The sequence below is a fragment of the Rhodnius prolixus genome, unplaced genomic scaffold (genome assembly GCF_049639745.1).
Source record: "Rhodnius prolixus isolate KJV_2025 unplaced genomic scaffold, Rpr scaffold_5, whole genome shotgun sequence".
NCBI lineage: Eukaryota > Metazoa > Arthropoda > Insecta > Hemiptera > Reduviidae > Rhodnius > Rhodnius prolixus.
The window spans coordinates 33,644,269-33,672,186 of NW_027411624.1; positions in this window are offsets into that span (position 1 = coordinate 33,644,269).

Genomic DNA, 27,918 nt, shown 5'->3' on the forward strand with positions numbered 1-27,918 from the left:
TAATTTTTATAGAAATCTTATTAAATTTAAAAAGAAGGAATTATTTAAAATGACGATTGAGCAAATAGGAAATGTGAAAAATTCCAAAGAATTTTGGTCTGTTGTACGTCGGACTTCTCCCATAAAATATGAAAAATCAACTTCTGACATAAATATTTGGTTCCAGTTCTATCAAGAACAATTCCCACCTAAAATACTTTACGAACCATTTCCGCTGTATTCTAATGAAGTTCTTGATTGTGCTATCTCCATGGATGAAGTTAAATGGGTTTTGAAGAAATGTAAAAATAATAAGTGCCCCGGAAGAGATTCGATCCCCTATGAATTCTATCGTAATCTGCCAGAGGTTTGGGAGCAGTACATTCTAAGTTTATTTAATTTAATAATGGAAAAAGAGAAAGTTCCGGTTAGTTGGTCTCACATTAATATGAAAATGCTCTATAAAAAAGGTGATGTGAGTGATCCACGAAACTACAGAGGCATTGCTCTTTTGAATTCATTGTCAAAAATTTTTACATCAGTCATACTGAATCGTCTTTCAACATGGGTGGAAAATTGCGCACTTTTGCCTGATGAACAAAATGGCTTCAGAGCGAAGAGAGGTTGCAACGATAATTTATTTATCTTATCTTCCTTAATTTCAATAAAGTTATCAAAAAATGTGCCTCTGTTTGCCATCTTTGTCGATTTTCAGAGAGCATTTGACAATGTAGACCATGGGTTATTATGGGAGAAACTTATTAAATTGGGAGTAGGTTCTAAAATTACTAATATCCTGATAAGCCTGTATAATAATGCTAAAATGTCTGTGGTTACCTCTGACGACCAAACCGATGATATTAGCGTTTCCTCAGGGGTTTTGCAAGGGGAACCCCTGTCACCCTTGCTTTTTAGTCTCTACCTCTCAGATCTGGTTGATTTCTTCAAGTCCAGAAATGCCTCTTTAGTGACAATAGATAATAATAATAAGATTTTGTTGCTGTGTTTTGCTGATGATGTGGTGATTTTTGCTAATTCAATTATTGATGTGCAAGAGAAACTTTCTGTCTTAGAAGAATACTGCAAAATTAACTCGCTAACTGTAAATGTAAGCAAAACTAAGGTGGTTCATTTTTCAAAAAGTACTCGTGCTAAGAGATTTAGAAGATTGGTAATTAACAACAGAACAGTTGAAATTGTGAATTCTATTATTTATTTAGGTGTTCTTTTTTGCTCATCTGGCAAATTTTACCAAACTTGTCACTACTTTATTTCTAAAGGGAAAGCCGCGGCATCTAAAGTCAAAAATATTTTAATTAATTCTGGAGCAAATTCGAACCAAGTTAGAATCAAACTTACGGATAGCTTAGTTAAAACCACCTTATTATATGCCGGTGGGATATGGGCCTATAATTACACTAATCAGCTAGAAACTGTTCAACTTCAATTATTTAAACAAATTTATTTACTTAATAGAAACACTCCTAACACGTATGTACGTTCTGAATTCAATCTTCTCCCAGTTAAAGTAATTGTATTTCAGTCTATGCTTTCATTACTTATTAAAATTTTAGATTTGCCCGACTTTCGTTCGCTCAGAACCTCTTATAACGCTCTCTTTAATTTAGGTAATTCTTTTTCTAGTAAGGATAACAACTGGGTCTCCAATTTGAAAAATATATTTATCTCTGTGGGTTCGTTGGATCTCTTTCACTGTCAAAGTGCTGCTGTACTGAGGAAAGAATTTCACAATCTCATTAACAAATTTAAAAATAAATGTGTCAGTGAGGATATTGATTGCATACTCAGCTCCAGATACAACTGTTTATATAGATCCTTAGCTACACTCGGATTACCAGAGCCATATCTGGATTGGAAAGTAAATATTAAAAAAGTGAGAGTGGTAGTGCAATTAAGGCTGTGCAATTTATCCAAGGCAAGATTCTATATTAATGACACCTATTATGAATTTGACGAAAACAATCTTTGTCTCATCTGTAACTCTTTTTCTCCAGATTCAGTTCTTCATTTCCTCTTTGAATGTACCTCACTATTACCCATCAGAAGTCATTTTCTCAACTCATACTATTCTTTAAATGCATCTAAAAATGATAACCTTCTCAAATTGTTAAATATAAATAGTGTACACCAAATTAATGACATTTACAGTTTTATGCACCAAGCTCTGAAGCTCAGAAGTTCTTTGCTCTCAGAGTGATAACTGTTGAGTAATCTATGCCTAAATAATTAAGATATTTTTCACTTATGTACATATGTCAATGATTATGTTTTAGTTTTTCCACTTTTTTACCTCACAAGCAATACTTTTCTTTATTTTATTACTATATTATTGAAATGTTATTTGATTTATCTATTTTACTTTATTTTATTTTATTATTGTATTTTGTATTTTTCATTTATTTACTTTTATTTTTTACTATTTGTATATTACTGTTACAACTCCCTGCTAAAGGTATTTACCTATAAGCTTGGAAATAAATAAATAATAAATAAATAATAATAATATTTAACAGTTTTCCCGTAATTTTGACTCCATCTCTCGCCAAGTACTTCATGAATGAGAGGATAAATTTACTTATGAAAAATCTTCTAATAAAAAGGATAAATTTTCACAAACGTAAAAGTACATCATGTAACAATGATAAAAGAAAATCATTTAGACAGAATGCGAGAAAATGCCTAAAACTGACGTTAAAACAACTATTACAACTACCATTAGTAAAATGGTAGCTCCCGTTTTCTTGATTTAATTAAAAGCTAATTTGTTGAGGCCCCTGAATAAATTTGAACTTTTATAAATAAAAAAATTGATAAAGAAGTTCTCAGAGAACACATTACAGTAAGCATTCAAAATAAAAGCTTTTTCCCGATTGCAATAAGTACGGTAAATATACATACACAAATATACATTTAACTCAGTAAATGATTAAAAATTTTCCATAAACCCAAATCGATAACAATATCTGAGTGAAAATGCGGAACACTGTTCTGAATAAGTATTTACCATTATTCATCGTGCTTATCAGGCTAAAATGTTTTAGAGTTTACCTTTTTTATTATTATTATTACAATCTTGTTATCTAGGAACGGCGATAACAAGTTCATAAAGTAATAATTTTGCGCCACATTTCTGTTGATAAAAGTGAAGAATTGCTATTTTATTTTTTAAAGTTTGAAGTAGCTTCTGGCTGCGCTACTTGCTTATCTAGAGCTAAATTCACTCGTCAAAACTGAGGAGTAATTTCATTAGCAGGAAGTTATTGCATTCTGTGGCTTCGATGAAAATCTCATGATGAGATTAAATGGATTTTGTGTTTTAATCCAATTTTTTGGATTAAAGGAGTTAATTTCGTATCCATTTTTTTTTTTTGCCCCAATTTAGGTAGAAAAGTTAGGTCTCCATTAAGCCAGGAAGATAATCCGATGTAAATAGCATTAAAGTCTTGAATGTCCAACATAAACTCATTGTGCAATAACTGAGCTGCAATTAAACTAAATTGAACAATTTATAAATTGGACCAGAAACAATTTATTAATTAATTCTGCCAGTCTCTTGTTTTCTAAACATTTTATCTACGTACGCTGGTAATACAGTCATCCCTCTCACTGATCCTTAAATAGCTAGTCTCCAATTCCAAGTCCACCTTAACTTCACCGGAACCCCTGGACTCCGGAAGTGGAGTTTAAAAAGGTGAAACAATAAAAAAATCTAAGCACATTGTTTTCACCTTAAACAGTAAAATTTCTTCCCAACATATATTATTTGAATTTGAAATATACCCACAAAAAGTTACACAAATCCGTTAACCAAGACTCCATCTTGACGAAACCAGTAACATGAAACTCTTACTTTACACTCAAATGAACTGAACTGAATTACAGATGCAGAAAATTAAAGAAATGATTAGAAAAACGCTCCAAGCTTAGCAAAAGAAACGACAACTATACAACACTCTGCTAGCTGCAGTATGGACTTATGGACTATATCTGGATTGCCAAACGCCCAAACCTCAATCGCATTCAATCCTAACAATCCAAAATCCTAAGCGTACCACAGTCAATGCTCCCTTTTACATCATAAACTTAAGCCTTCTCAACTCCAACTCTTCCTACGTACTCTCCAAGATATCTAAGGCGTCCGCTGGCCGCGTGAACATCTGAGAATGCCTAACTTTATTATTGTAAAAATATTGTTTTTCTGAACTATATAAAGGTAGAAGAGTTATTACAACTCCTAATTTGAACATGCTAGAACTGGGAATTACATCAAAATCGTGTGCGGGAACACACCATATTTTTTAGCTAGAAACGTTTTACAAAATATAGAATATTGACTCTATAAAATAACTGTAATAAAAGAAGAGTATTCTAAATATTTAGCATGAGCAAGAAGCAAGACGAAGAATAGTTGCTGTACACGACATTCAATCGGATGAACAGTTTGTCTAAAGAATGTTAATATGCTTGATCAGTGTAATATTCAAGTAACAGACTGGCAAAATTATAAAGATTTTTAAATAGAGGCTTCAAACAGGCCGTGGTGACGCTAGACAGGATGATTTAGTAGTGGCCCACATCAATCTTGGCGTCAGTTCAGTAGAGTAGATATTGTCTAGACAGTCACAGCAATTGTAAGGGCAAATCTCTCGTCATCTAGTTCGCAGACAACACAAGAGTTAGCAGTGATTGTGCGTTTAGAGAAACCAATAGTCAGGTGAAGCTCCAAATATATTACCACTTATATTTGTTAAATAAAGTGTAAATTCCGTGATGTTCTTAATTTATCTTGAAGATATATAATGGCTAATCGAAATGAAATCTCAACAAACACAAGTATAAATGAAAGCCAGAATTTCTTATTATTTTATTAAGACTACCGTTATCTTTGTGGACACTATGGATGATTTTTTAATACATTCTTGGAATGGATAGAATGTAGTAAAGGTAAAGACTGTTACAATCAAGAGACTGGTGATTAAAGCGGTACCAGAAGACATCAAAAAAACAAGGACAGTCATGCTTCCAGAAGATATACTGGGAGGCCCGTTATCAAGGGAAAAAAAAGAAGGTGTGCAATTCTACATGGAGATGCAACTAACGGATATGCAATTCCGATTGTGAAATGCAAAAAAATAAATAATTACATCTGGTGTGTACATACAGCTACTTACTCTTAACGGAGTTTAAGGTAATTAAATTTTCTTTAAAAAAAAAACATAAAATCTGATTTACAAAGGAACGCCTTTAGATTTTCACTTCCTAGGAGCTTCTTACTGCTCACCGTACTGGTCATGGAAGTGCTGTCTGTAACGAGAGAACTCTTTCCGGAGGCTGGAATTGCACTTCAAAAAAAAAAAAAACTCAGGACGCCAAAAACCTCAGATTTTGACGCGCCTTAAACTAAGGGGAAAAACAAGTAATTGAAACTTAAAGGTTCCGTTTTTTCTGTTTCCTATCAAAATACTTCCTTTGTATTCACTTCATTAGCCATATTCACAACTACAACAAATGTTGCATCAAGTAAATTTGATGAAACTAGTTCACAGTTCACTAGTAATGTCATGGTTAGAGCAATCACCCACTGGTGAAACTCTTTCTTAATAGATTACACTCACATCAATAGATCTCCACTTCCGCTTCAAGCGACGAGGAGGATTGTCTGGAAGGTTAGGAGAGGAGAGCTGTTCGACAAGAGGATTAGGATGGAAAGCTCTAGGAGGCAACTTTATTAGATCAGCGACAAAAGCGATGTGAAGGTCAGTGTGTATGGTAAGGTTAGAAATGTAGTATGAAGCATTAAGGATTTTAGACTGTAGTGTCTGCAGGCGTTTAGAGTTAAGAGGGTTTGGTTGAGCCCCACACTTCTGCTCCGTATGTCCATATGGGTCTTAAAAGTGTCTTGCAGATGGTTAGTTTGTGATTCAAGTCAAGTTTGGATACCAAGGGAGGGAAGCTGGCCGTAAAATTTGTTGCTAAACGGAGATAGCTAATTATTCAAAATAGTTTTCCTTAAAAAATTCTATTTCAATATCTTCGTTTCGATATTCAAGTCGATTTCGATCTGAATTTATATGGTTGTTTTAAAGAGCATAATGTGTTTGTTTTTTTTCCCCCCTCACCTTATTAGTCATATTTACAACTACAACAAATGTTGCATCAAGTAAATTTGATCTTGCTGGTTAAATTCACACGAAAGTCATGTACGAGGGTCGTTTGAAAAGTCCGTGCAAAAATAAAAACTACTTAATTTTTTGGGATAAACCTTTTTTATTTTTCATAATATAGTCTCCTTTTAGGCTTATACACTTCGTCCAACGCTGCTCTAGTTTGTTGATCCCTTCCGAATAATAGGATTTGTCCAAGTCTGAAAAATAGCCATTCGTTTCTGCAATCACCTCCTCGTTTGAATAAAATCTTTTTCCCGCCAGCCATTTCTTCATATTGGGGAACAAATAGTAGTCCGAGGGAGCCAAGTCTGGAGAATAGGGGGGATGTGAAACGAGTTGGAACCCTATTTCCATTAATTTTGCGACCACAACTGCTGAGGTGTGAGCTGGTGCGTTGTCGTGATGGAAAAGGACTTTTTTGTGGGCCAATCGTGGGCGTTTTTCTTGCAGCTCGGTTTTCAAACGGTCCAATAACGATGAATAATATGCACCTGTAAATAAGTTTTACCCTTTTCCAGATAGTCGATGAGGATTATTCCTTGCGAATCCCAAAAGACAGTCGCCATAAACTTTCCGGCCGAAGGAACGGTCTTCGCCTTTTTTGGCGCAGATTCCCCCTTGGTAACCCATTGTTTAGATTGTTCTTTGGTCTCAGGAGTGTAGTGATGTATCCATGTTTCATCCACAGTGACGAAACGACGCTTAAAGTCATGCGGATTCTTCTGGAACAGCTGCAAACCGTCTTTGCAACACTTCACACGATTTCGTTTTTGGTCAAGCGTGAGAAAATCACTCGACTTTTTCGATTCAAACGAATGCCAAACACAAAGAAATAGACCGATCTGACTGAAACTTGGTGTGTGTTCTTCCAAGAGATGCTACTAACTAAACATAACCTCGATACGCGCCAGTAGTGCTATCTCTCTGACTTTGCACGGACTTTTCAAACGACCCTCGTAAGAGCAACCATCCATTGGTGGAACTCTTTCTCGGTGGAATAACTTCAATACAGCAGGTCCCTAGGCCATTTCCGCTTCAAGCGACGAGGAGAATTGTCTGAATGGTGAGGAGAGGAGTTGTACAAGAGGATTAGGATGGAGAGCTAGGAGGCTGTGAAAGTTGCGGTAGCGAGACTACATTAGATCAGAGACAAAAGGGATGTGAAAGATTTTGACTGTAGTGTCTGAAGGCGTTTTGGAGTTAGAGGGTTTCGTTAACCCCCTCCAAAATACTTTAAATGTGAAGTTTTTGTAACAGTTTAATTCTTAATAGTATTTAATCAATAAAAAATTCAAATATTACATCGAAAAGATTTTTTAGCGGTAAGCCCAACCAAGTCTTTGGCCAAGGAGATTAATCAATCGAATGTTTCAAATAAATTATTAAAACTACTTCCACACAATAAGTATATCAAGTTCAAAGTAATTTGAAAATTGGAGCCATTTTGAATATAAAGAAAAAATCAGTCAAATCGATTCAGCAGAGTACCAATTCTGGTTCGCTGATTATATCTGCTTAATGTCGAGTTCCGCTGGTCGCATCTAAACAAGTCATCAAATTTGAGTTAATTGAGATTTTTCAGTTATTCTGAGCACAAACGCATCTCAGAGTGTGAGAGAAATCACTTCATTTTTTCTGGATTCAGGGTGTCACCAGAAAACGGACAATTCTGGTGACAATTTGATAAAGATAATCTGATCCAATGGTAATACTTTTCTCTTAGTCTAGTAAGAAAAGATTAAAAAAAGGAAAACATACTTTCGGCAAATAAATAGCCTAATCGCAATTAATAATCTCTACTGGAGGCATTAAATAAAAAAATAACAATTTTTAACGTAATGGCCATTACAGTCACGAATAGTCACGATTAACGGTGTGTTTGTGTTCAAAAGAGCCAACCCCTGCCCCCCCCAAAAAAAACTCGTTCAAATGTAATGTTTATAAAAGATATTTTGCATAATTAGATTTTTATCTTTTAAAAAGTGTACAGTTAAAAAGTTAAATGCTATAACATTAATAGCCAGAACTTTGGCTTAAAAGCTTGGAAGGGGGAAAAAAAGTTATTTTTTTTGCTTTCATCGAAAGCAAACTAAAAACGCCTCCTACATAGGAAATACATTAGCAATTTATTGTCAATATCGTGGTATGTTATCTCTTTATTGAGGTGTGATAACAACGATAATTCACTATACAGGGTTAAAATGTTTCTACATTAACAGTGTTGTAAATAAAATGCATAGTTATTGCAACCTTATACCTTAAAATTTAGAGTTTTTTTTTTTATGCAGTTATTAAATACTTGACTGGGAAAAAATGCTCCTTCACTGAAGTTATGTAGACAGAACTTACAACCTTTCAACTTACGACTGTAAAAGAGAAACCTGTAAGCGAGATATAGAAGGATCTGAATTGGTCAATTTAAACTAAGTTAATCTATAACCGCTCGAGAAAACTACATCTAAAGTGTGATTTAACCAACATTCACTCTTTCTTGCTGAACCATTCCACTGCAGAAGGGGACCTTTAACCTGGGTTCCGTGGAACCCTAGGGTTCAACAGGAGTTCCGGCAAATGATCACCATTTGCTCAGCTAAAACGCACGTAAAATGGAAATCATCTATACAAGGAATTTTTCATGTACTGTGACACCCACCATTACAAGACAAATTCTCTAACCCAATTGAAGAATCATCCTCTGATCATAATACTAAGATACATAAAAAGAAAAAAACAGAATACTTCGACGGATAAAATCAGCGGTTCAATTAAACACTGAAGAGCCAGAAATGATCTTTTTAGATCGTTCTAGATCTGGCTTTTATGTTTACAAATCTTCTTACAAAGAGGCTCATTTTATTTACATGAAATCTGTCTTTAGCTTCTATCAATCTAGTTTTTAGAGAATTTAATGGCTACAAACATAATTTCCGTTTTATTAACATTATAAAAACTAAAGAATGTTCTACTTTGGTTAAACAATACACGTTTTAGAAACTTTTAAAAGTTAAAATTGAATATCTGCTTTGAAATATAAATGTAGCAAAAAGACTCATAAATAAAATTCCAAGATAAATAAAAAAAACATCTTTCCTTTGAGTACATTATTTATCACAAACGATCAAAATGAAATGCTATAAATAAATAAAGAATAACAGACGTATAAAATAATTTAGAGAAGATATTAAACAGAAAGAACCATTAACTTCTCAAGAAGTTAGGGAAACGTTTAAATAAAACACTTTGGCTAGGGGATTCTATGTTTATAAATGCTTCAGCATGTCACCTGTTTCAATGTTTATTTAATTTCAACTTGAAAATAAAGTAAATATTTTTTACGAATTCTATAGTAAATACTGAATTTCATTAATTTTAGGTTACTTACACTCAAAATCCTGTTTATTCGAAGGATACTTACAAGTTTCTACAGCTGATATTATTCAACTGTCTTCTTTACGCAACTCTAGGGCTGTCAAAAATTATCTGTTTTTGTAGTTCAGTATAATGATAATTGCAAATACGACGTAAAATTTAAGAGTATTTATTTATTTAAAACCTGTACATATCTACAGCATGTAAATGTGTTCTATATTGAGTTAGGCACAGATAGGTTGCTGAATCCTGGTGAATCCAGCGCCACAATCGAGAGGAGGCATGTTGAGAGGGGCCAGCCATTGCTGGAACTCTCTGGAGGTTGTATGGAAGGTTAGGATTGCTGTAAAAGGACACGGGGTCAACCCGGAGGACTGTCGGGATGGGTTATTGTAGATAAGGCTTGTGCTGTTGGGATTAGGATGTATGGTTAGGTTATTGTAGAAATTAAGGAAGCCGAGAATGTATTAGCGCATTGACAAAAGGGATATTGAGGTCTGTATAAAGGGTTAAATTGGGTACATAATAAGGAGCGTTGACGATTTGCCGAAGGACTTTAGATTGAAAGGATTGGATTCTTTGGATGTTGAAAGGTTACGCAGAGCCCTAGAGCTCAGCCCCGTAAGTCCAGATGGGTCTTAGTGCTGTCTTGTATAGAGTCAGTTTGTTCTGTACATTCATGGCTGATCTCCGCCCTAAGCAGTCTTCATAATGGTCCATATCGTCTATTTAGTTCTTATCTTTTCAGTCTAGTGCAGTGATGGCGAACCTATTACACGCGGGTCAGACACTGACTCGCGCAAGCTTTTTCACTGACCCACAATTGCTAGGCAACCATTTGTTTGTTTACGCGGGTTGATTTAGATTTTCTAATTGTGTGGATAATTTGTATTCGTTCTGTATTTTTTTCAATCACGCATTGACACAAAAGCAATTTAAATGCTATCTATATCCTTTAGTTTGATTATTACAGTTCTAAAACGCAAATGCTGTTGTAGTATTTGAAATAAAGCAAAAGTGTTTACAAAATATCAAATAAAATGTATAATTTTACTCATATTTTGTTTGTTAAAAAAATCGACAACCCAAAGCAAATAACCATATTTAGATTTTCCTTCAGATAAAACACACTTTTGTAAGGTTTTGTTCAGTTATGTTTGTAAAAAGAGACTTCCATAGCACTTGTTTCGTCCCGTTTTACCCGTTAAGCCAACTGAATTTTAAAGATTTTTAGTTTAAAATTTTTAAACTTAACTCTTGTGCAAATGGGCATTAGTGACCCAAGAGCTAGTACTAAAAAACACACGTCATCCCAATGAACCACGTCTCAAAAAGGTTCGCCATCCCTGGTCTAGTGTGTAGGTTGCAGGTTGGTCGACTGTCTAAATCCTTAAGAGAATTAAAAATGAAAAAATTAATTTTTGCTCAGAAAGTCTAATCATAACTCTGTAGAAATTCACATATTGTTAGAAAGTGGGTGAATAAGGCAAGCATATATTTTATTAGAACTGTTATGGTTTAGTTGGTGTGTAGCATAGTAAATACCAAGTTAAAATAGAGGTAACTTTGAGGTTACCGCTAGAGTAAGAAGAAGAAGACGGCTTACAGTGCAAGGTCTACCTTAGTGGTAGAAGAAAGGTAATTGGTCGATATGAATGCAGAAGGAAGAAATGTTACCCTAGGGATGGATACAGCCCCTACGGCTATTAGGGTCAAACAAAACCGCCAATGTCTCTTAGAACTGCGACAACTTTTGCTGTCAAACAGGCTGCTAGCAAAACAGCAAACTACTGCATTATATCTGCTAGAGTTAGAAAAGGGATTCTGCTTTCTTCATCCGCTTTCTCTTCTATTGTCTTCTTTCTTCATCAGTGAGCTCACTAATGCGTCTCAACTTGGCTTATCACTGTCATTACTAAACTGTCTACAATACATTAGTTTATCCTACTCATCTAGAATTAATTGAAACACATTTTACGCTTCCAGATTCTCTTTATAAATTATTCTTAGGCGAAATTCATTTTTATAGCCTTCCACCGTAATTTTAGTCAGTAAATTGACATAATGCCGTTCCCAAAGACTTATTAGGACTAGATTAAAGGAATTACCAACAAAACCAAACACACTGTGACCCCTCTCTCACCCTAAAGAAAACTATTATCATGAGGAGTGAGGAGTATGTTATGTGACTAGATCAGCTAGAGTTCGGGTATGCTAAACCCTCAGCAGTTGCATCAACCTCCTCTGCTAACTCTCAAAGAGTATTGTGTGAATGCTGGGGATAACCTAAAGAGATGCTAAGATCTCTGAAAAAGAAGATCAGAAGGAAGGGATTAATATTTTCTCTGGTACATCCAATTTCAAAAAAAAACAAAACTATAGAGTCACCAGCATCCTAGATCCTTCAGCGAGTCCTCTCTTCCTTTATTTATGCTGATAATCCTTCTAAAAAGACCTAAGAGCCTCGATATTCTTTAATCCTAAGAACCATGAATCCTTTTTTTGGAAATTTCAGCACTGGTTGGCTTTTCCACCTCTGTCATAATATCTCAAACTGCCCACTTATTATCAGCTTCCATTCTGTCTAATTTAGACTCCAATCAACTGAATTAAAAATATTTTAGATCCTTTTCAATAATTTTATACAAAAGGCTCTAAATAATTTATAGTTCTAAAAACTTTCACTTAAAAAAGTGTTAATTTTACATTTCATTTTCAAAGTTCAGATTTATATAAAAACCAAATAGCTCACAATCAACAAAAAGATAAAGTCAACATTGATTTTTTTGAAAAAAGAACATTATTCGACGTTGTGTACAGACTGATGTTTGTAGTTACAACTAACTTCTTGTACGACGAAATAAGCTTTTCTATCCAATTTCTACAACAACCATGTTGGCAACCCTACCGCAATGCTTGACTAATATGTACATCTTGTACTTGCAAGATTTGGAATAAGGCCAGTGCAAGCACCATAAGCAGCCTAGAATAGAAAGGAAGTGGATTAGCCTAGCTCAGTGGTAGCGCCATAGACCGGAAACAAACAGACTTAGGTTCGAGATTACCATTGCTTAGATTTCTCATTGTGGCCTCTATAGTTTACTTCCGACATTGCGCAATGCTGTGTCAAGTCACGAGAACACTGTACTGAGGCCCGTAGTGCAGAATAAAAAGAAAAAGAGTTACCCCACCGTTGGCTCCACAGATGTTGACACGTCTTAATAATCGTTACGTCTCCTCGTTAAAGGGTAAAACTTAACGTTTTACACATATTGCTGATTTTGTTAGTTCAATGATTTAAGTAAGATCTCCTTAGCTCCTCTCATAACTGTATAAATAAATCACAGGACTAGAACCTTTTTAGTGGCATCCTTTTGGCAGTAAAGGTTTCAGAGTATTCTCATCTTAGGACACAACTTCTAATGATATTTCTTCTATTCAATCACACCTCTAAGTCTCACTGTTTAATACAGTACCAGATTTTTCACCTTCATTTTACCCATATAAAGGTATTAACCAGTAAGAGCTATAGAAAAGATTAAAAATATAGCTTTGGTATTACGTTCCAATAAAATCCTGTTTATACCTGGAAAATGTCAGATCACAATTCAGTACAATCCCCGCTAAAAAGGTTTAACCAAAAGCTAAAGACCATAAATTGGGTATTATCCTATACGTTTTTATTAAACAACACAGGCTTTATTTGGTTGACTGAGCTGAGATAGATTTACGATAAAACTACAATATGTCCTTCGCTGCTATCGTCTCGTATATTACTTGTAAAATTATCACAATGCACATTTTCGAGTGAATTTTGCATTTTTATGAAATCAGTGCATAATTAAGAAATAAACAATTAAATTCCTTTATCGTTTCTTTAATAATCGCTTTTAATTCGAAGTTTTCCACCACTACTAACGACTGTTTGACCGTTACCGTGAGCATCCCTACATCAAAAATAAGCCTGGCTAGTTCACTCTACGAACAATAAGCTTTCAAAGCTTAACTGAGATGTGAAGTTCCTAGTGTTTAACAAACTGGCAAACTCTCTCTCTCCAAACCTTACAACAACCATTAACGTACAAACAAAAAATTCAATTTCATCTAATCATTTCCGCCACTTTTACAGATTGACTGACAGCCACGCAACACAGCAACTATTCTTATAACAATTTTTATATAACACGTTATAAGTATTATGCAGCAGTGAATTTCTACATAGTTCTACACTGTTCTGGGCTTAACTAACCTTTACTATTAGTAATGTTCTTACTACAAAGCAAAAAGAAAACTTTTTTGTGAACACTAACACGTCTTTCTCTTATGAACGTTTGTGTAATTTCATTTTTATGTAATTTATTATTTGTGTTAACATTTTTGTTTTCAATCATCGATAATATAAATTAATAAAGCGAATCTATTCTAGATATTTTAATATAGCATTTTTGTTGCTAAATCTGATAATTTATCTACGGCAAAAAATTGCTCAAAATAATATAAAATATATTTTGGAATAAATAATTAGTGTTAAATGATTACGTAAACTAAAATTACAGTAAAAAATGCAGTAAGAAGAAGATGGTTGACAATAAGATCAGTAATTAGAGTGTTTCTTGCCAGATTCACGAAGTTTTATCACCAATGTTTTGGGAGTTTTAGTTATCGAGTTAATACGACTGCTATATTGATTATTATAAATAAAACTGACACAAAAAACTACATTAATCAATAATTTGTAAGATAATTATTCATGTAAAAGGAGCTCAGATTTCATAAGATTGTGCATCCTTGGTCTAAATTTGGATCTGCCTTGACTTCAACCCCTGGCGTTTAATCGTGACGAAAAAAAGAAAAGTTACCAGAAATAAGACTTTTCAGCTTTAATGGGAAATTCAATTCCTGGAAATTCTTAACAGAATTAATTTATCTTCCAGTAAAAGAGAAAGACAAAAAATTCTGTACCTTTTTTTTGTAAAACAAAAAATCATTAAGCACTTTGTTAAAAACATACCATCCCCTTTCAGAAAAAGTTAAAAGTAAAGTTAAAAATAGAATCTAATATTTAGGGAGCATAAAAAGAAAAAAAAAGGGAAAATGGACGAAGTGTTGGTATTTTTTAACTATTTTTTTGTTGTTGTTGCTGGGAGAAAAATTGTTTCTGAGAAGTACAGTGTGAGACAGTAAAGGACATTCCAGGGGACGTTACTGTCGCCGCTGAAAAGAGACAAAGGATAACATGTAACAAAGCTTGGGAAAGAGAAGGAACTTTCAGACCAGATAGGAACAATGGTGTTACTGAAATATTATATATATATACACGCACTTAATAGCAAAGCTTTTTGGAGGAATGGCGAAGGCATGTCCGGAGCAGCATCAAAAGTCTAGAATAATGTATAGAGCTATCTCATGCTGGACCACATCAACTATATACTATTGTTGTAATCTGACAAGAGTACTATGCTACCCATCTTACTTATGGGATTCATATGATACGCAATTATCAAAGAGCTGTGGACAAGCAAATAAGGATAAAGGTTTTGTCGCAGGTATCTTGCAGTAGTAGGATAAAGTATTGCGATAATGTCAAACATTTTGGGAAATTAGTCCTTGAAAAGAATTAAAATATTTTGGAGTCCCTCTGTTAATGGTAAAAAATTATTTCTCTCAAAAGTATTTTGAAGGAAGAGGTCGCATTAATGACGATATCAGGCGAGGATTATCTGAAATGTTAACATCGATCTTTAACTTCATACTTTAGTGATATGCTCTAAATTATCAGTTACAGCTTAAGTTTAAACAAAAGAAAAGAATATCACTTTCCATTTAATTCACTTTTACTGAGTTTGAACGTAACTAGAAGTAAGGTACTTCGTAAACCCAATAAGCTGAAAAAAACTATAAACAAAGAGTTTAAAGAATGTAAAAGTTTTACAGAAAGTAGCTCTCCTTTTTTTTTCGAAACTGCACAAACTGTTTCTATTAGTAACTCTAAATAAGCTGGCAACCAATGAGTTCTGCCGCTAAGTTTAGAAATTAAACTTAGTTAAAAAGAGTTTTTTGATTGGCCAAACTTTTATACCTTCCAGATCCTTAACTAGAAAAAGTTATTCTTAAAGGAAATTGTGGAAACCTTAAAAGCAAATGCGTGTTTCCTTTTAGACCTCAAAACTTATTTAGATGGCGGTGTAGTTTGTTGTTATTTTTTTTATTACTTCTTTTAAGTTTTTCTTTTTCCTCAAATAAAATCTCCTCAACCACTTAAAGCTAAGTTTTAAGGGAGGTTTATTTCATGAGAAATGATCTGATTATCACTTCGCTTTCAGTAGACAGAATAATTACGATGATTCGATCAAATATGAACCAACCTCAGGTAAGTGCCCCAACCTAACCTGAACATCACTTTCCACAATCCCTTCACTATTCAATATAAACAAGAACTGCATAGGCAGCTGTTATATGCAAATAGTGGGGTTTAACAGACAAAGGAGATGAATTATCCTTACTTCGAGGAATATAGAACAGCAATTCGCTCATTCTAGCATTAAAGGTCACGTGATCGTGTGGTAAATGAATGAATGAGGACCGCTGAAGGTACTGAGGCTGAAGACGCTACTACTGGGAAACTTACAAGGTAAATATTCCAGCTTCCTTCGGGCGGAAATTCACGCAGCAATAGGAGATGCTTATGATTTAACCTTTAACAGGAGGCAATCATTATGAGAGAATAGTTAACCCGTTCTGTAAGCCAGGTTGCCATTAAACTCTGAATTCTGAATGCTATTAGCTCGAAAATGATTTGTAAACGCCTCGAGCCGGAAACCAGGCCAGTCTTAGTAAGTAATAAGCTACTTAGTAAGCGATGAAAGTTAAAATACATAATAAGGTAAAAGTTTTAAGGATTTTCTTCTTTACAATATTAGTTACCACGGTTACTATGCTACTTTAGGGTGGGAGTGCCGCAGGGGAGTTTTACTTGGCCCCGTTCTATACACAGTATACACATCAGACATACCTGTACAACCCTCTACACTACTCTGTACATATGCAGACGATACAGCCATACTAGCCACAAGTACACATCCTTCATCAGCTTCATACAAGTTACAGACACACTTACATAAAGTAGAATTCTGGGCAAAGAAGTGGCGAATTAAAATGAACCCACAGAAATGCCAGCGGGTGCCCCCCAACCTAACCTGAACATCACTTTCTACAATCCCAACACAATCAATAAACAAGAACTGCATAGGCAGATGTTATATGCAAATAGTGGGGTTTAACGGACAAAGAGATGATGCCACGTTTACTCTCCGGCGGGGCTCCTGTCCAACTGTTCTCTTCATCAGCAATCCTCTTCCTTGTACAGATCTAGAGCGCTACCTTGGGCTCTACATAGACAAACGACTCACGTGGAACCCACATAATAGACTTAAAAGACAAGCAATGACAAAACGTGCAAAACTGCTTTACAGAATTCTTGGACGACGCTCCAAATTACCCGTAGAACTTAAAGGGGTTGATAACAATAACGGTTAACATACAACACTATACTCAAACCTATGTGGACTTACGGTCTAGAGCTGTGGGTTCATTTCGGTCGAAACTCCTCAGACAGATAGCTGACGCTCCTTTCTACGGTGACTAACCTCACCCTTCACAACGACCTCAATATTCCCTTCATAGACCAACTCGCCAAGACTAAATACCAAAAATTCCATACTGCTCTTTCCACTTGCTCTAATCCTCTTTTACTGTCTCTCGCCTCCTCTGACATTCCTAACGATCCTCCTCGCCGAGTGAATCGCCAATGACCTCCTTGAGGTCTGAAGACCATCACCATCATAATCGGTTTCCTGTAAAGAGTGCTACCGCTCGGTAGTTTCTCTCCTCCTGCCCTTCACACATCAATATTAAATTTACTTATTGCATATATTTATACAGATTGTAAATAACTAAGTAAATTTAAAAAACTTTAGCGATAGTTTAACTAAAGAAGAAATCTAGGTCATTTGCTTTCATATGTACATTTCGATTGTTACGAAAGTGTAAAAAGAAACACTGATTAATAAAATTATCGTTTAAAAAATAAACTAACGCGAATCTAGGGCAGAAATAAGTAGAAAAGTTAGCCAGAGATATCTGATAAATAAATGTACAAGTTTTATAGCATTCTTGAAATAAAATAAACCAACTTAATAAAAAGAACTATTTAGTTATTAACTAATATTTTTTAAACAAAAAGAGATTGTACAAGAATATAATACAAAACCTCCCCTCACTTATTGTACAACAGTCTGTTGCAGGAAGGAAGAAACCGGACAATTATTCATTGTTTATCTTTTGTACCAAAGGATGAACTTGGGAGGAAGGACCAAAAAGGGCTAAAAAAAAAAAGAAGAAGTTCTTTTATCAGCTCGGTGGGTCGGTACGTTATCAGCAAAATCCACCCTTACGATCTAGGGCTGTTTTTAAAGGGTCACGTATTTAAGGCGAGCGATGTGCGTACGTACGGCGATGTAAACTGCGATGTCGCCTTTTAGATTGCGTGCCAACAAAAAAAGTAAGGAGGAGGAGAGGAGAGTCACCACAGAAGCGTTAAAGTCAAGTTAAGAAAATTATAATTACAAATATAATGCAATAAAATAATAAATGGGGGAAAAAAACAAATTATAGCGGATTATTCTTTATTACATTTATCTTGAAGTTTATGGCATTAATAATCAATTTTAATTCTCTTTTATATTTTATTACTTTGAAGCAATCAAAATTCAGAGCTTGCAATAAAATAAATAAATAAATATATAGATTTATCTTTTACCGCAATTTCTCGAAATAAAATTCTTTTAAAACAATTTTTGGGTCAAAAAATCGTTGAAAACCATAAAATATAATCAGTAACTAAGCACATTTGCTGTTTAACGTTATTTCTGTGGCTGAGGAAAGAGTTTAGCATGTACTGGATTCCAACGCAGTGAATTGCCTTGCTTCGAATCCAGCTGCTGGTTCTTCCTAGATTCTTCGTAAGAACTGTATCGAAAGAACGGAAGCTAGTAGTGCACTGACAAAAAAAAAGCTCCGGAAGCTAATAACTTGATATACATCTACGATATAACAGTGCAATGAGCGAGAGACTTTAAAGGGAATCATCGGAGTCGTTTGCTTTGAAAAAAAAAAAACATTTAAAAAAATGAAAAACTAAGTAGTACAGAGACACCTTCAGTTGGCCTTTTTTTTGACCCAAAACTTATTACTAAGTCCCACGGCTTTGAAATATCAAATTTGATCTTTCTGCAAGTTTTTACTTATGCTAACTGCACGTACACACTACATAAATACAAATTTGTAAAAAGTTTTCGAACTCTGAGGACACGAAAATCTGGATATTTCTGTTAGAAGCTCTAAATTAGAAAATTTGCAGAATCCAAATATCTGCTAATCCAACTGGTAGATTGAAAGCAAACAATTAGGGTTTTTTTTGGGGGGGGGAGGCGGGTCGACTAAGTTAAGGCTTTATAAGACCCTTATCCGACCCGTCTTAACGTACGCCTCAGGGTGCTGGGTCACTACCAAAAATGACAAGCTTGTTCTCCTTAGGTTCGAAAAGAAAATTCTTCGAAGGATCTATGGAGCCATTTTGGATGGCGAAACATGGAGACGGAGAAGTAATGCAGAATTAAGGAGTTTTTCACAGGAACGTCGACGTGGTGAGTTTGGTGAAGCTTGGACGCCTTCGTTGGGCAGGACACATAGGTAGAATGAATCCCAAATGAAAGAAAATATATATGGAACACGACGAATGGGCAGACCGAGGTCGCGATGGCGTGATGGTGTTTCGAAGGATGCAAGAATTCTCTTTGGTGTCCGAAATTGGATGGTGGCAGCAGTGGACCGGGACAACTGCCAAACTTTGATTGAGGAGGCCAAGATTCGCGCAAACGAGTTGTAGCGCCAGTTAAGAAGAAGTTTTGGGAGGCAAGGAGAAACGCTGTACTGTCTTTGGGCCTTTCTAGTCAATATGGCAGGCATTTTGTGGAGTTCGGCTTATTGAACCGCTCTTTTTTGCGATGTTAACAGTCTGATATGTAATTCAAGTAAAGATCGCATAATTTATTTATATCAACAACGTCAATTGGCCAAAATGGTTGTAGTATTAATACTAATACCTTCTCTAACAGTAGAATAAGACAAAAAACTCAAAATTAATGCCTCTATCACTAATGCTTAACTCGGTAACTTCAAGCTTCAATAAATACTTCCGTTTTATTTGGAAGCCACGTTTCACTATGCAAATATGGCTAAATAATCTGTTTAACTCTAGAAAATAGAACATAGAACGCTTACAAAGCGTGTATACTTACATTATTTTTCGTGTTTATAAATTATTTCAAAACTACCATCACAATTACTTCCACTTTATTTTGGTAAGAAACGCACGATCTATTTCTGGATTTGTAACATCACTATAATTTCTGTGTAAGCCACAAGGCATTCATTCTACTAGTTTCATGCATTTTAAATAGCTCATCAAATCCACGCAAACTATACTTAGTTTGCGAGGGTGGCTAAATCTAACCATAATTTATTGGATGGATCGATAAAGGGTTAAATATTTCTAGCTTGAGCGAAGCTTATAAGTTGGTAGTTAATTTAGAAACCATGTCCTAGAAATTATTAGCCCATTAATTCAGTTCCATTCGCTAACTATATACACTAAAGACATTTCTACATATACAAGAAGCTTGTTTAAACAGAAATCATAATCAATGGTACTTCTAGACGTACCATACACTGCTGATGAGATCGTAGAATTTATTCTAGCAGCAAATTAGGTAAACTTATATGTTTTCATTAACTTTCTTGGAAACAAATTTCAACTAAATTGAAGTTACCATCTATAAATAATTAATTTAGTTTGTTAATATTACATGTTAATGTAGTTTTCTTCAATTACATTCTTAACCTAGGTGTTCCCTCCGTAATGTTATACATATGTAATATAAAATAGATACGCATGCATATTTTCAGTTGGTTATAAAACTTCTTTACAAGTACTCAATTAAATGGCAACATTAAATTAAAGTTTGTAAATGAATTAATTATAATTAAAAGCATTATTTATTTGATATTAACTTGTGCTCACGTAAGACGAATTCAAGACTGAAATTTCGTTTTAACGCCGTAATTCAAATGATAATAACAACTCTAACTTACCCATGTTCTACCTTAATGTGAGAGTGAATGTGATGATTATTCAGAATAAAGATAAATCACGAGAATAATTTGGAATAGAGTTAGAATGAAGTGCCTTTATAATACTAACTATGCTGATGAGATATATCTTTTATTATTCTAACAGAAAAATATTTATGGGTGATAAAAGGCCAGCACAAGGGTCTGTGACATCTAATAGATTCTAAAAAATATGATACTAGAAGTATGAATGAAATGTTGGGTACTCGCTGATTTGTGTACCTTTTGGCGTTTATTCAACTTTTAAAACTTTAAGTTTTTGTTAAGGAGATCTATTAATAGAACTGAAATATCTAATTAGCCTATTGTTAGACTAATCTTCAAGGAACGTTAGAGACAACTAATTGAATAAACAGAAAGATATTTTGCATTTATATAGCTCAATGGATCACCTGCTTGAACTCCGCATGTGTTTTTGTATGAAAAAATAAAATGGGTCACAGGTGTTTGGCTGTAATGAACAGACAAATGTTCGCAGTACCTTCCTTAAGATGTTGCTTGCAACTAAAGAGGAGGAGAATCCATGCTACAAAAATATAAAGAAATAATTTCTTGTAAAAAGCGCCAAGGATAATCGAGCGATTAGAGGCGAGAGACCCGCAAACTTAAGATGCATTATGGGTACTGGGTTCGATTTCTCGGTCCAGGACTTTGATTTTATTATAATGTTTTAATAATAGAATTCTCATTGTTTAGTATATTTGGTAGTTGAACGTGAAGCCTGCTTGAAAAAACAGTCCTTACTTTACCTTTTATAAAGATTTAATTTCTAGAAAATGAAAACAGTTTAAAAAGAGATGGCTTAGAATGCTGAACGGCAAGCAGGGAGATAGATAATCTAGAACTAGCTCGATCCAGATTTAGAGAAATAGTCTCCAGATTGGAATAAAGTATTCAAATAGTTGAGAAATGGATGAAAATCAATGATTCTCACCTTTCTATGTCAAGGAAGCTGTGCAATTTTTTAGGTTGGGAAGCCCTCAAGGCTAAGGAAATGGCTAAAAGAATTCGGCAGGGATAAAACCCTACGCGCCATCCAAAATGACCACGGTTCAATTTGTCCCGATTGTAGAAAAACCTTACTAACCCTTTTTAAATTGCCAAACAAAATTGGTTACAAGATGTAGTGCTGTATCTTCCTTAATCTAAAAGTCCAGTTCGAGTACCTATTTGAAAAGGTGTCTGTCTCCTTAGACCAAAATACCAGAGGAACTAACCAGATATACCTGAGGGAAATCCGTTAAGACCCAAAAACCTTATAGAGAGAAATGAACAAGCCACTTTCTTCAGGGTTCCTAAAGTCCCTACTGGAAAGACCTTCCTATATCCTTTCAATTACTCCATTTCAAATACTATGTGCACTCCTCTCGTGCTTCTAACCTTTACATTTCTCCCCACAAGGCACCAGATTATGTCAGATCCTTTTACACCCATGCAATTTCAATTTAAAACTCTGTACCTATTTAAATTCGTCACTCCTCTTAAAGCTCATTTTTCAAAACTCTCCACTATCATAACCTTTTCTAAATCCAACTTGCATCCTCTCAAATTTTTCTTCAGATTGGTACCATACTTCTATGTTTACGATATTTATACTTTTTATTAATTATTTTTACATTTTTGCCTATTTCATGATAAGAAGCAAATTCTTAATGGTTTATCTTAGTTAGCCTGATTAGGCAATGATTCCTATACTTATGTTTTTTATCCTTAGGCGTCCTTAAGTCCCAGAATAGAGCTAAGTTTTCATTCATTCATTCCTCATGGGTTTCCCAGTCTTATCACTACCAACACAATCACAAAACCCTCAGAGATCTGCAGAGATAGTTGTGATGGCAAACCCACAGGTGACCTCTAGCATATCCATTACACACTCTCAGCCTCCGATTACAATACCCACAATAGATAGATCGCAGAGCAAAATTCTCTTTTCATCATCTACCTAACAACAAACTCTCTCCAATATTGGGCAAATTTCCTATAAATACTTTAGTCTAAACAACATAAAACTCAGTAATTGCAGTCTATGGTAAGATATGTATTTACGAAGTCAAATTCTCTACAATTGATAATACGATTATATAAAAATCTGAAACCGGTCAGAAATATGCAATGCCAAGACGGGCAAAATTAGCGACATTATCCTAACCTCATATTTGTCCATTTTTTAAAAAATTATTTTTATTTAGTTAGGGCATTGTCAATAACAAAGAATCATTCATCAAAGCAATTTTTCTCTCATATAAAATAAAATTAATTGCCTCCTTGGATACAGTGTTAAACTGTAGGCAGGCAATTTAAAAAAGTTATTTTTTTTAGAATTCAAATTAATGTGTCTAGGAAACTACATTTGTAATTTAGAATCAACATTTAATAAAGCTGGAATATTTACTATTATTAGGCAAATATTTTATGTAGATTGGGGCTGGATTCCACCTCTTTAAATTTACTGTAATTCTAGGGATTATTCTAAATCCATAATAAATTACAAATTGTATTAAAGTTTATCCAGAAGAAGGCACTTTAGAGGTAATATATTAAAAGTAAGTGTAAATAGTTTGGGCAGAGTAAAGCATGCAATAAACTTATTCGCTTGTTATAATAAGGCAAAATCCTGGTACCAAACAGGGCGGCTCTTCACACATGGTTGATATACATATAGATAGGGCTATGGAAAACCAGCTGATATAATGTGCAAGCGCCTGTAGGAATATAAGTTTCACAGACATGCCTGAAGCGGTTAAACAAACAACCACCTAGCATAGTGGTGGAATGATGCTCTTGTCCCGTATATGGAATATAATCAAATTTTTACCATCATAACTCCCTCCTCTGGGTAACCTTCCGTTAACAGACTCCGTAATTGGTTTGTTACCCTCTTGGGCATAAAAGTAGCACAACCGAACAGTTCATGCACACTTTTAACTTTATTAATTTTTTTTTTAGCTTGTATATTTAATGGTGGGAGTTGAATTATAAATAAAATTTAGAACTTTTGTGACTGGTTTAAATTGAAATATTTGTATATATAAAATAAAATATGTTAGGGGACAGCATTTTAATCACATTATTCATTCGTTTCAACCTGTATCGTTACCGCTCAAACTGTTATGGCGACAAATGATCACGATCAGAAGAAAGAATTTGCTGCAGTAAATATGCAGAACTCTTTAAAAGGAGAGAAAAGACAAAAATGACTTAGGCAAGACAAGGAGCGCAAATGGAACCGGGCATGAAAAATCCTGTGTCAATTTAAGGTAAAAGTACAACCATCTCCTATTTTTTTTAGGCGGAGCTTAACGTCCAACAACCAATTAGATGCCTTGGCCGGGGGCGGAAGCTCATACTTTACTATAAACCATTTTTCAGAAGAAATAAAAAGTAGCCATACACGGGATTCTAACTAGGAAACTCCCTTTTACGAAGCCACACTCATGACCAATACACCAACACTTGCCGCCTTCTTCAAAACCTGCATCAATTTATATGAATACACATATTGCCCCTTTGCCTTGTACGATGATGACGTGGCCTTTTACACGTCATCTTGGAGAATGGACACCATCACCAACAGACTTACTAGTCTTGCAATAGACAGACTAACAAAATTCTGCAATAAATGGAGAATTAAAATTAACCACGACAAGACTAACGCTATACTCTTCACCAAATGCTGACGCTCTTTTAATCGACAAATTAGACATAATAATTCTCTGATCCCGTGGTCTACCCACATTAAGTACTTACGGCTAACCTTAGACAACAAACTGACTTTCACTACGCACGTACAGGACAAAGTAAACTCAGGCAAACTGGACTACACGACTACTATTTCCCTTTACTCTCACGTGACTCCAAAATGACTGTGCCCAACAAACTCCTCTTCTACAAAGTAGTCATTAGGCCGATGTTACTCTACGCCTGCTCCGCCTGGAGCCCTGACACTTGTAGTAGCAACATCAAGAAACTTCAGATAACCCAAAACAAATTTCTGAGACTTGCAACAGACTCTCCATGACGCACTAGAATTGACTCACTCCACGAGACACTGCGTCCATTATCCCCTCCTATATCCAAAATCGTCTGCTCAAATTCCTTTCCTTACTCTAGACTGCCATCCTAAAGCACTCTGCCGCGACATAGCCTCCTACGATTCTTCTATTCCCTACAGGACACAAAAGAATCAAACTCATCATTCTCTAACTCTTTACACTAGCTGCAGGTTTTTCCTCTCCTTTTTTCCCTGCATTCCTATCCTGCTCACTTAACCTTTCTCGTTCCTCACTTTTTATGAAGGTTAAAATGTTTTATACATTATACTTCTCTTTTTATTTTCAATTCAATTCAAAATATTGTCGGAGAAACTCAAGTAAGCAGTGAAAGTTCAAGAAAGAAAAATAATATTAGATTGCTCACAATACTCGTATAAGAAGCAAACAATAATGAGTATACCGTCTAGAACACTGTTTTAAAATGAGAACTTGCACCCAGAATCGCTACAGCTTGAATTTAAAATTCCAGAAGATATTTGTCAACCAATTTTGAATTTAAACATCTAAAAGAATGTTTCACTTATTAAGTATCAGCAACGAAGTTAAAACTGAAAAATTATGTGAAGTATTGTAAATAAAATATCGATTAAAGTTCATTTCTAGTACATGAGCATACAATTTCCCATATTTCGAGATATTCTCGCACAGTACTAGGTTTTGATTTGAATTTTTATAGTGATTACAAATACCTAAATCTACAACTTTTACCCATATTTTTACCGTAAATTCCATTAAGGTAACTTCTGTGAGGGGGTAGATTCCTCCTAAGAATTAAATATGGCTCAAAAGTTTCGAGTTGTAAGGAAATTCGAGAGTTAGGACCTTGATGACGTAGTAGTCAAAGAAAAGTCCACTCCAGATTATTTTAAATGTTAAGTTCTAGCTTGATTTACTTTTAATTAAATTTTAGGCCAAAACACTTGTATTATATCTTAAGATAGCCTCAACTTGAGAGGAAACTGTTTTGAATTCGCTCAGATTAAGCATTACTTGCAAAGATTTTAGATTATCGAAATAGAATGCTTAGACTATGGGAATGGTTGGCTAAAGTAGAGTTGGCTTACATCAAGCTTAGTTGTGTGTTGTTCAAGTAGTTGATTAAAGTTGTTCTCTCAAGAAAATTATCTTAGATCTTTTCAACACAATCTATTCTCTGAAGGTGTTAAACGAGAAAAGATGAAAACTACAACACCTAGGCCGTGTAATAGAAATTTCCCTGAACAAAAGTTGTAATTATAGTGAAAATCAGTTAGCCCGAAATGAGTAAGTGAATTGGCTTTACAACCGGAGACTTGCCCTTTAGACAAGGAACGTCTTGGCCCTTAAACAAAATATTCAGGCAGCCACATTTTTCGTTTTTCGGACATAATGGGGGGCATCTAACCCTACAAAATTACGTAAAGATTAATCTAATTATTATGAGTAAATTGTGAAAGTTATTTTGAAAACAAATTTTCCATTTTTTCGGTAAATAATTTAGAGTAGACTCAGCCTGGGGTGCCTAAATGGTTGATAAGTCACTGTTTGAATCGCAATGGATTATCTTAAAGTAAAGTAATCGCCTATTTTCTCAGCCTATTAAAGTAAAGTAAAGTAATCGCCTATTTTTTCCAATTAGGTGTCGTGGACGGAGGCTCATACTTTACTATAAACCATTTTGTTATGGTTTTTAAAATTTATTTAGTTATTTACAATCTGTATACCAATTATGTAGTTTTTGCTTCTTACGAAGTACAAAATGAATACCAACGTTTTAAAGTATCCGTCCATTTAGGACATCAATATAAAGGTGTACGTGAACATATCGGACCCTCTACAATCCGTATACACATTTACAATAAGTAAATTAGAAGATGGATGAGATATATTGGTGCCTGATGAGCAGGAGGAGAGAAACTACCCAGCGGTAGCACTCTCTACAAAAAACTAATTTTTTCTAACAAATAAAAAGTAGTCATACGCGGGATTCGAACTGGGGAACTCCCACTTACGAAGCAACTCTCTTGACCACTAGACCACAACACCCGCCCCAGATAATCTTAAGGCATAGATACACATATTTTACTACATTTCGAAGCTACTTCGCTGTACTGGTGAGGACCAATCTGTGATATACAAAACCATTGAGCTTTGTACTTGCCGATAATCTTTCTGCTCTACTAATGAGTTGGGTAGTATTAACAGGGATTGATAAAACGGAGATTGTTGATAGATTGTGGAAGAAGCAAAACAGCATCATATGAGGAGTGCCTTCTATGTTGTAGCTGGCCGAAGTGTGAATGGAAGTACAAGGCCTGGCCACTGTTAAGGCGAGAAGCGCCACTGTTGCTAACAATGTTCCATTCCGCACCAATCCAAACTAATGTGAAAGCGCTTCCATTCCCGGCTACCGCCGCTACTAACGGGCAGCACCCAACAACACACAGTTACCACTCTTGCTCTAAAACCCTGTCCCTCATTTGACTAATTTCTCAGCGCCCCCTGACTCCCAGCTCTGTCCGGGTACTCTGCCCAAACTACTATCCCCTATCTCACCTTCTAACATTTACATAATTTTCCATCCTCTTCTGACGGCCGGCGAACCCGTTTCCTATCCCTACCATCATCCCCCAGAGTAATCCTTCTAGCCCTACATCGTATCTACACTTGGTCGTCCTAAATAAAGGGTTAATCAAATAAAATTGCATTCCATGCCTCTACTTCTTCATTTCTAGTTCTAGACTAAACCTTTATCAAAATCCCTCATACTCTTCATTCTCCTTACTTCTCTTCTCCATCAAACGTTTTATTACATGAATTAAACCAACAGAAATTATTTCAGTTTCATAATCTTCATTATTACATCCTTTTTTTAATAAACATTTTAGTTACTTCTTTCTTCTAATACAATTATTTTATTACGGACAATTATTAAATCAAAGATAGAGACTAAAGTTTGTAACCAAAAAATGCCGATAGATGGCAGGGACTGTCACAGTTAGCTATATTTTATTACAAATTTGGAGTGACCTTTGGACTTTATTTCGAGTCTTTATCGTCAAAACATCAAAAATTCATTCTTTCTCGTACGCTCGGCCTGG